The sequence below is a fragment of the Rattus norvegicus genome, chromosome 17, assembly GCF_021556685.1.
Source record: "Rattus norvegicus strain SHRSP/BbbUtx chromosome 17, alternate assembly SHRSP_T2T, whole genome shotgun sequence".
Taxonomy (NCBI): domain Eukaryota; kingdom Metazoa; phylum Chordata; class Mammalia; order Rodentia; family Muridae; genus Rattus; species Rattus norvegicus.
In genome coordinates this window covers 11,176,392-11,187,806 of record NC_141550.1, presented here as the reverse complement: position 1 = coordinate 11,187,806, position 11,415 = coordinate 11,176,392, and positions in this window count along the sequence as shown.

The following is an 11,415-nucleotide window of genomic DNA, read 5'->3' as shown; positions in this document are numbered from 1 at the left end:
CCTTGTTATCTTACCTTTGACCATATACTTAGGCTCTTCTATGAGCAGATCATAACTTAGATAACCCAATTATTTTAACTTATATTCAGCCACATGGCTGGTTATCTGTCTCCTCACATCTTCCTGGGTGGATCTTCCTACACCTGCTGTATCCCAGAATTCTTTCTGCCTCCAGATGTCCCACCTCCCCTTTTCTGCCTAAGCTCTAGGCCATAGGCTTTTTAATTGACAGGGTGATGCATCCAAACAATATACAAGAAATTCTCTTTACAATTCTCTTTTTTAGTCCAAGAAGAGGCTTTTTGTCCATCAAATACAAATTGATTACACTTACAACAATGAAGAGACAATTATGGAAACTGTTACATAAGATTTACATTCATAATGTTTAGTACACAGTATTTGGTAACTTCAGAAAATATTCTAATATCTATCCTATTTGGCATGTTTTAAGTTTTATATTTAACTCAATTTCTATCCTAATTTGTATTACCATCCTTAAAACTATCTCCTTATTCCTAGAACACCTTCTCAAATCCTAAATATCTTAAGTTTGTATTAAGAGTATTATTATTTAGTCTTCAACCCTATCAGAGACTTGTGAAGGAATAAATATTACTTCAGCATGCAGGGGGCATTGGGACACAGCTTCCAAAAATTATAGAAATGGCAGAGACAGCTGACAGTCTGGATAGTGCCCAGTAGTCTCTGTAACGTTGGAGCATCTATCTTCAGTCTTCTGGCCCATAATATTTGATAGACATCTTGTGAAGCAGGAATTATGAAGGACTTACCCTGTCTTGGCAGAGGTTGGCAGTTGACTTCCCTGAGCCCTCTTCTCCTCTGTAGACAGATTTGTCTGTAGGTGGAGCATGGGCCTTTTCTTTGCCCAGTGGCTGGCCTGCCACAGTTGAAGCGACTCTATATGGAGGCTATTGATGCTCATCCTCTGCTTTGACGTGCAATGGGGTACTGTTGAGAATTGACATGTCTCAGTGTCAAAATGATCTTAAATTCATAAATTGTGTTTCAATGCCATGTTCCATGAGTCTCCGAGGTTTCTGAAGATCATCTACTCTGAGCATATGTGACCAAGCAAATGTCACCTGTCTCCAGGTGCCTTTTCTCTGTTCTATGCAGGCTGCATATTCCTGTGATAACCTAGACTAATGTCTAAAAAGACTATGAGTTTAAGCGTTTGGACATTAACATGCATTATTTAATCATCCTAAACAGTTTAGAATAACAGCTGTTAAAAAAGCTGGGACTACACCTTGCATATTTAAATGAGTTGTATAGACATAATGACCATCTAAGAGTTAAACATATACTTATTATTTTGTAACAAATTAATCTTAAATTTTATATCAATTTAAAAATATTTAATTTGGGGACATTCAAGCAGCAGGTCCTCTGCGGTCCAGACAATGCCCAGACCTGAAGGGACCCAGTCAAATCCTCCCTGCACCCAAATCCCGTGGGAGTGAGAGCTAAACCTTCTGAGAGGCACACACGCCTAGGCAGCCAGAAGGGACTACACTCTGCCCATATTTCTGACTCCAGAGGAAACTGCTAACAAAATCTAGTACCCCCGGTACACGCGGGCCCTGGGAAAAGGCGGCACAGGCCCTCCTGGTTGCTGCCCTCATGGAGAGCTTAAAAGCAGCCCCCCAGGAACAACTTCAGACAAAGGACCAGAGGTAAGACCAACTTTTCTACTCTAAGCGACCTGCCTTGTGGACTCTGGCCACACTCCTACAGGACCAGCTAAAGACCAGTAGACAGGAAGGACTAAAGGCCTGAAAGCAGAACACTCTATTCCCACAACTGGCTGAAAGAAAACAGGATGGTCTAGCCACTGTCAGAAATAGCAGAACAAGGTAACACCAGAGACAACCTGATGGCGAGATGCAAGCACAGGAACCCAAGCAACAGAAACCAAGACTACATGGCATCATCGGAGCCCAATTCTCCCACCAAATCAAACACAGAATATCCAAACACACCAGAAAAGCAAGATCTTGATTTTAAATCACATTTGATCATGATGATGGAGGACTTCAAGAAAGACATAAAGAACTCCCTTGGAGAAACGCAGGAAAACATAAAAAAACAAGTAGAAGCCTATAGAGAGGAATCACAAAATTCCCTGTAAGAATTCCAGGAAAACAAAAACAGGTGAAGGAATTAGAAATGGAAATAGAAGCAAGAAAGAAAGCACAAAGGGAGACAACCCTGGATATAGAAAACCAAAGGAAGAAACAAGGAGCCATAGATACAAGCAGCACCAACAGAATGTGAGAGACAGAAGAGAGAATCTCAGAAGCAGAAGATTCCATAGAAATCATCGACACAAGTGTCAAAGATAATATAAAACGGAAAAAGGAACTGGTCCAAAACATGCAGGAAATCCAGGACTCATTGAGAAGATCAAACGTAAGAATAATAGGTATAGAGGAGAGTGAAGACTGCCAGCTCAAAGGACCAGTAAATATCTTCCACAAAATCACAGAAGAACACTTCCCTAACCTAAAGAAAGAGATGCTAATAACCATACAAGAAGCCTACAGAACTCCAAATAGATTGAACCAGAAAAGAAACTGCTCCTGTCACACTATAGTCAAAACACCAAATGCACAAAACAAAGAAAAAATATTAAAAGCAAAAGGGAAAAAGGTCAAGTAACATATGAAGGCAGACCTATCAGAATCACACCAGACTTCTCACCAGTGTTTCCAGAAGATCCTGGACAGATGTCATACAGACCCTAAGACAACACAAATGCCAGCCCAGGTTACTGTATCCAACAAAACTCTCAATTAACATAGATGGAGAAAACAAGATATTCCATGACAAAACCAAATTTACACAATATCATTCTACAACTCCTGCCCTATAAAGGATAATAAATTGTAAAGCCCAACGTAAGGAGGCAAGCTACACCCTAGAAAAAGCAAGAAACTAATCATCTTGGCAACAAAACAAAGAGAAGAAAAGCACACAAACATAATCTCACATCCAAACACGAATATAACAGGAAGCAACAATCACTATTCCTTAATATCTCTCAACATCAATGGACTCAAATCCCCAGTAAAAAGACATAGATTAACAAACTGGATACACAATGAGGACTCTGCATTCTGCTGCCTACAGGAAACACACCTCAGAGACAAAGACAGACACTATCTCAGAGTGAAAGGCTGGAAAACAACTTTCTAAGCAAATGGTCAGAAGAAGCAAGCTGGAGTAGCCATTCTAATATCGAATAAAATAGATTTTCAACCAAAAGTCATCAAAAAAGATAAGGAAGGACACTTCATATTCATCAAAGGAAAAATCCACCAACATGAACTCTCAATCCTAAATATCTGTGCTCCAAATAAAAGGGCACCTATATACAGAAAAGAAACCTTGCTAAAGCTCAAAGCACACATTGCATCTCACGCAATAAGAGTAGGAGATTTCAACACCACACTTTCATCAATGGACAGATCATGGAAACAGAAATTAAAGAGTGACATAGACAAACTAAGAGAAGTCATGAACCAAATGGACTTAACATATTTATAGAACATTCTATCCTAAAACAAAAGGATATACATTCTTCTCAGCACCTCATGGTACTTTCTCCAAAATTGACCATATAATTGGTGATAAAACAGGCCTCAATAGATACAGAAAGTTAGGAATAATCCCATGTGTCCTATCTGACGACCACAGGCTAAATAAGGGAAGAACGCCCACATATACATAGAAATGAACAATGCTCTATGCTCTACTCTATGAAAACCTGGTCAAGGGAGAAATAAAGAAAGAAATTAAAGACTTCTTAGAATTTAATGGAAATGAAGGTACAACATACCCAAACTTATGGGACACAATGAAAGCTGTGCTAAGAGGAAAACTCATAGCTCTGAGTGCCTGCAGAAAGAAACAGGAGAGAGCACATATCAGCAGCTTGACAGCACACCTAAAAGCTCTAGAACAAAAAGAAGCAAATACAACCAGGAGGAGTAGAAGGCAGGAAATAATCAAACTCAGAGCCGAAATCAGCCAAGTAGAAACAAAAAGGACTATACAAAAAATCAAGAGAACCAAAAATTGCTTCTTTGAGAAAATCAACAATATAGATAAACCCTTAGCCAGACTAGTGAGAGAACACAGAGAGTGTGTCCAAATTAAAAAAATGAGAAATGAAAAGGGAGACATAACTAGGGAAACAGGAAATTCAAAACATCTTCATATCCTACTACAGAAGCCTACATTCAACAAAATTTGAACATCTGCAGGACATGAATTTCCTAGACCGATACCAGGTACCGAAGTTAAATCAGGAATAGATAAACCATTTAAACAACCGCATAACTCCTAACGAAATAGAAGCAGTCATTAAAGGTCTCCCAAGCAAAAAGAGCCCAGGTCGAGACGGGTTCAGTGCAGAATTCTATCAGACCTTCATAGAAGACGTCATACCAATACTATCCAAACTATTCCACAAAATTGAACAATGGAGCGCTACCGAATTCCTTCTATGAAGCCACAGTTTCTTATACCTAAACCACACAAAGACCCAACAAAGAAAGAGAACTTCAGACCAATTTCCCTTATGAATATCGATGCAAAAATACTCAATAAAATTCTGGCAAATCAAATCCAAAAGCACATCAAAACAATCATCTATCATGTTCAAGTAGGCTTCATCCCAGGCATGCAGGGATGGTTTAATATATGGAAAACCATCAGCGTGATCCACTATATAAACAAACTGAAAGATAAAAACCACATGATCATTTCATTAGATGCTGAGAAAGCATTTGACAAAATTCAACACCCCTTCATGATGAAAGTCCTGGAAAGAACAGGAATTCAAGGCCCATATCTGAACATAGTAAAAGCCATATACAGCAAACCAGTAGCTAACATTAAACTAAATGGAGAGAAACTTTAAGCAATCCCACTAAAATCAGGGACTAGACAAGGCTGCCCACTCTCTACCGTCTTACTCAATGAAGTTCTTGAAGTTCTATCCAGAGCAATCAGACAACAAAAGGAGATCAAAGGGATACAGATTGAAAAAGAAGTCAAATATCACTCTTTGCAGATGATATGATAGTATATTTAAGTGATCCCAAAAGTTCCACAGGAGAACTACTAAATGTGATAATCACCTACAGCAAAGTGGCTAGGTATAGAAATTAACTCAAATAAATCAGTAGCCTTCCTCTACACAAAAGAGAAACAAGCCGAGAAAGAAATCAGGGAAATGACACCCTTCATAATAGTCCCAAATAATATAAAATACCTCGGTGTGACTTTAACCAAGCAAGTGAAATATCTGTATGATAAGAACTTCAAGCTTCTGAAGAAAGAAATTGAAGAAGATCTTAGCAGGTGGAAAGATCTCCCATGCTCATGGATTGGCAGGATTAATATAGTAAAAATGGCCATTTTACCAAAAGCAATCTACAGATTCAATGCAATCCCCATCAAAATACCATTCCAATTCTTCATAGAGTTAGACAGAATAATTTGCAAATTCATCTGGATTAACAAAAAAACCCAGGATAGCTAAAACTATCCTCAACAATAAAAGGACTTCTGGGGGAATCACTATCCCTGAACTCAAGCAGTATTACAGAGCAATAGTGATAAAAACTGCATGGTATTGGTACAGAGACAGACAGATAGACCAATGGAACAGAATTGAAGACCCAGAAATGAACCCACACACTGATGGTCACTTGATTTTTGACAAAGGAGCCAAAACCATCCAATGGAAAAATGATAGCATTTTCAGCAAATGGTGCTGGTTCAACTGGAGGTCAGCATGTAGAAGAATGCAGATGGATCCATGCTTATCACCCTGTACACAGCTTAAGTCCAAGTGGAACAAGGACCTCCACATCAAACCAGATACACTCAAACTAATAGAAGAAAAACTAGGGAAGCATCTCGAACACATGGGCACTGGAAAAAATTTCCTGAACAAAACACCAATGGCTTATGCTCTAAGATCAAGAATCGACAAATGGGATCTCATAAGACTGCAAAGCTTCTGTAAGGCAAAGGACACCGTTCTTAGGACAAAACAGCAACCAACAGATTGGGAAAAGATCTTTACCAATCCTACAACTGATAGAGGGCTTATATCCAAAATATACAAAGAACTCAAGAAGCTAGACTGTAGGGAGACAAATAACCCTATTAAAAATGGGGTTCAGAGCTAAACAAAGAATTCACAGATGCGGGATGCCGACTGGATGAGGAACACCTAAAGAAGTGTTCAACATCTTTAGTCATAAGGGAGAGGCAAATCAAAACAACCCTGAGATTTCACCTCACACCAGTGAGAATGGCTAAGATCAAAAACTCAGGTGACAGCAGATGCTGGCGAGGATGCGGAGAAAGAGGAACACTCCTCCACTGTTGGTGGGATTGCAGACTGGTACAACCATTCTGGAAATCAGTCTGGAGGTTCCTCAGAAAATTGGATATTGAACTAGCTGAGGACCCAGCTATACCTCTCCTGGGCATATACTCGAAAGATGCCCCAACATAAAACAAAGACTCATGCTCCACTATGTTCATAGCAGCCTTATTTATAATAGCCAGAAGCAGTAAAGAACACAGATGCCTGTCAACAGAGGAATGGATACAGAAAACGTGGTACATATACACTATGGAATATTACTCAGCTATCAAAAACAATGACTTTATGAAATTCGTAGGCAAATGGTTGGAACTGGAAAATATCATCCTGAGTGAGGTAACCCAATCACAGAAAAACACACATGGTATGCACTCATTGATAAGTGGCTATTAGCCCAAATGCTTGAATTACCCTAGATGCACAGAACACAGGGAACTCAAGAAGGATGATCAAAATGTGAATGCTTCACTCCTTCTTTAAAAGGGGAACAAGAATACCCTTGGGAGAGAATAGGGAGACAAAGTTTAGAAAAGAGGCAGAAGGAACACCCATTCAGAGCCTGCCCCACATGTGGCCCATACATACATAGCCAGCAAACTAGATAAGATGGATGAAGCAAAGAAGTGCAGGCCAACAGGAACCAGATGTAGATCTCTCCTGAGAGACACAGCCAGAATACAGAGGCAAATGCCATCATTAAACCTCTGAACTGAGAATGGGATCCCCGTTGAAGGAATGTTAGAAAGGAGTGAAAGGGCTTGAAGGGGCTTGAGACCCCATATGTACAACAATGCCAACCAAGCAGAGCTTCCAGAGACTAAGCCACTACCCAAAGACTATACATGGACTGACCCTGGACTCCAACCTCATAGGTAGCAATGAATAGCCTAGTAAGAGCACCAGTGGAAGGGGAAGCCCTTGGTCCTTCCAAGACTGAAGCCCCAGTGAACGGGATTGTTGGGGGGAGGGGGACAATGGGGGGGGGATAGGGAGGGGAACACCCATACAAAAGGGGAGTTGAAGGGGTTAGGGGGATGTTGGCCCAGAAACCGGGAAAGGGAATAACAATCGAAATGTAAATAAGAAATACCCAAGTTAATAAACACGAAAAAAGGATTTAATGTAAACTTTACACCTGTATTAATACACAAAATACCAATGTAACAAAATATAATTTTTCATCAAAGTTTAAAGGTCTCTACCAATGTACGATTATGGGTATAAAATATTTTTCGGTTTAAGTGTAGGTTTAATAATCTACCCCAATTATCTAATTTCTTACAATATTTCTGTGTCCTTATTTTTTCTTCTCCACCCCCTTCCCTTTAGGAAAGTAGGAAGTATGTAGGAGAGGAAAGGGAAGATAGAATTGCCTGAGTCCAGGCTCCCTGTTTCATTTTCTCCACTTTCAATCATCCTCTAAAATGACAGCATATCTATAACTCATAAAATGACCAGAACCATTTACCCCCAGCTTAAGGGCCTGAGATGATGGTCTTCTCATAATTGCAAAAAATTCCTTTTTAGGGTCCAAGAACATTAAAAATTGGTTAATCTTACGAAAGTTAACTGTAGCTGGATTTGTTGTCCAATCTCTGTGTGTTGAGAAAGTTTAGGGTTTAATTAAAGTCCTGACTGGACCAGTCTAAAGGATGGACCGAGGATATCTGGGATTAGCAGTCCTTCCTGAAACCGTTGTAGACGCAATTCTCTGGAAACAGCATCAGTTTGGGGCAGGATCAGTCAGGGAGCTGGAACCGCAGGTCTCAGTACCTCAGCATCTCTGAAGGTAAATCCTGTCAAGGTTGGCCTCTTGGTCTTGTATGCTTTATTCTGTAAACCTTACAAGCAACACATAGAACCAGGTGGGAGATTCACCGGAAGATGCAGAGAGCACCTGTGCTTTGGCCAAGTCCCTTCTGCTGTGTGAACAAGTCCTGTGAGAAGGCCTGTTCTGCTGGTCTGGAAAGACAAAGGCTGGGGGCCTAGCATGGCGAGATGTGAGGTCACAGTGCATCGTCTCCAAAGGTCATTCGATTCTTCTGCTTTGAACTCAAGGCTTTCAAGCAACCACTGCATGGGGCCTTCGTGGCTGTTTTCTCTCTTTTTCTCTCTTGTAAGCCAAGGAGGAAGAGCCTCAGCAGGGGCGAGATATTTAGGGTTGCTGTCAGATAGGAAAATGTTTACCTTTCTAAGTCTAAGGCGCTCTGCTGTGGTAGCTGACCTGCCTTTTGAGTTCTTCTGAGGCCAGAAACTGTAGTCTCTGGCGTTTAGCACCTCAGAGCAAAGCAGGGTGATTGAGTAATGCAGCCTTTGTTCTGTCTTTACAGAAACTGCTCAGCTCTAGCTGCCAGCATGCTAGTTGAAGTCACAGGAAGAACAATGGACATGTTCAAAAGTTATTTTAGCCTTTATTTCTAAGTTCCTTAGTTCTCCACCATGTTTCTACAAAAATTCTCCTTTCAAAAAATTCTAAAGACTCTCCAAAATGTTCTCTAAGAAAGTTTTCTCTTGGTCTCTGAAAAGGTCTCTCTGCTCTTTTCTTCTCCTAATCTTGCTCCTTCTGCCTGCTCTGATGCTCCAGTCATAATGCTCTCACTCCCACTGCTATGCCTTTCCTTCTCAGTTCTTCTTGAGTTCTGTAAGAAAAAGGGATCCCTTCTTTTTGTCCTCAGCACTTATATGTGTTTCTCAATACGTGATAACATCATAAGAAGTTCACAAGTTTACATATAAATACAAACCATATATTGAGTAAGTTCAGAGCGGAATGTTTACATGCATATCCATTAGGAGTAATTACCTAGCCCAATGTTATCTGTCACAAGCTCAGCAGCTTCATTGAAAGTTAAATGTTGCAGTTTTTTGCAGTTTCCTCTCCAACCCGAATCGGCCAGTACAAAGAAAACGCAACTCAATTAATATGAAAACAATCTAGCGTCTAGATTGGGCAGATCCACCCTACACTGTCCTATTCCTAGCTCCCAAATCCCTCATCCCTTGCACCTTTTATTTGCCAGGTCTCCAGCTTCTTCTTCTCCCAGGACAACTCTCTCCCAGTTCTTTCCTGTCTCCTCCCCGGACTCCTCCCCCTCCTGACTCCTCCCCTCTCCTGACTCCTCCCCTCTCGCTCCCGACTCCTCCCTCTGCCCAAATCTCAAGCTCTTGCTTTTATTTTACAAATTCAGAGAGAACTCCAAGGCAAACCACAACATTTCCCCCTTTTTGTCCAGTTAAAAAACCTTTTCCCTATACATATGTGAACTAAGTATCATTACCATTCTGCAATTTATAAGACCAACAATACACTCATCACCCAGTCCATCAATTTTGTTCATTTACCATGTCATCTATACTAAAAACTATACCTGACTATATCCTGGTTCTAGATCCTATGCCACCTGAAAACCACCCTAACAGATTTATCATCTCTCTCAATACTAAACCGCTTGGGTTGTCTATGAGACTACCAGTCTCCAACCACATCAGAAATCCAAGAATGATTAATATTACCTGAAAATATGGGAAGCACAAAACATGGCTTCCAAGCTTAGCCAATTTATAGAGACTGCTGATCACCTGGACAGTCCCCCTATTCCTTAATATGTCAGAGCATCAGTCTTCAGCCTTCTGGCCCAGGATCATCTGACAGACCTTTGTAATGCAGATTTTGAAGGGCTGATCACCCTGCCTTGGCAGAGATTATCAGTCAACTATTCTGCATAATTTGTCCTTTTCTGAACAGTGTTTTGTCTGTAGATGAATTGAAGCAATTTGCTCAGTGGCTGTGTCACCACGATTTGAGCAACTCCACTGATGCTCAATTTCTTCTTTGAGTCTAAGGGGTCCTGTCAGGGGCAGACAGGTCTCTAGTCAAATCATCTAGACCTTCTAAATGTCCATAAATGGGTTATTCTGTGGACTTCTGACGCCCTTGAAGATTTCCTGTCTACATAGGCGTTTCTGAACTGTTAAGCATAGACTACCGTTGGCCCTCTCTAATTGAAGTATTTCCAAAACCCATCTAAACTGACTCAGAACCATGATTTTGCTATCTGGCCTTTAGCTGGTACTGGTTAATCAACTAAAAATAATGTATAATAGCAGTTATAGGACTGGGTCTAAGACTTGTATTCTTAGATGCATAGTGGAGGCACAATGCTTATGTTAAAGTAGCAATATTAATCTCAATTATAAATCAATAAGAAAGTATACCAATGAAAACCTCACATTTGTGTAAAATGCATTCTATACCAATGAAAAGATTGCAGCTTCAACTTTGTATCAATTACAAACATTTCTATCAATGTCAGATATAGCTGTAAAATTGTGTTTAAGAGTAAGTTTGCTAATCTATCCCTGTTTGTCTATTTCTCTAACTTCTATGTATTACTATATCACACCCCCCCTTTTTTTTAAACTAAGAAGGATAGAAAAGAGGAAAGGAAAGGTAGCAATCCCTGAGTTTACATTCTCTAGTTCCCCCTGCCCAAAGCTACATTTGTATAGTATCCCTTGAAAGAAAACATATCCACAGCTCTTAGAATAACCAGAACCATCCACCCCAACCGAAGGAACTGGGACGACGATCTTCCTCGTCTGTTTCCAACTGAATTGGGGTGAAGAATTCCCTTCTGGGGCCCAAGGGGAATTAGGAAGAGTTGGCTTTGTCGAAGTAGAGCTAGCTGGGATTTGCCTGCCAGTCACTCTGTGCTGAGAAAGTTCATCGCTTAGCTGACCTCTTGACTATGACAGTCTGAAGGGCTGGATAAGTAAGCTGGCCATTCTGGAAAAGTTCTGAAAGCAGGCCTTTAAATGAAGCAGCTTCAGTGTAATTGAGGGAGAATCAAACACGAAGTTGGACTGGAAGGTCCCGGAATCTCAGCATCCCAGAGTGTGGAACATTTCAGGGCTGTCTTTCTCTTCTTTCATCCTGCAGCACACAAACTTTACAAGCATCATATAGTTCTGTAAGCGCATCC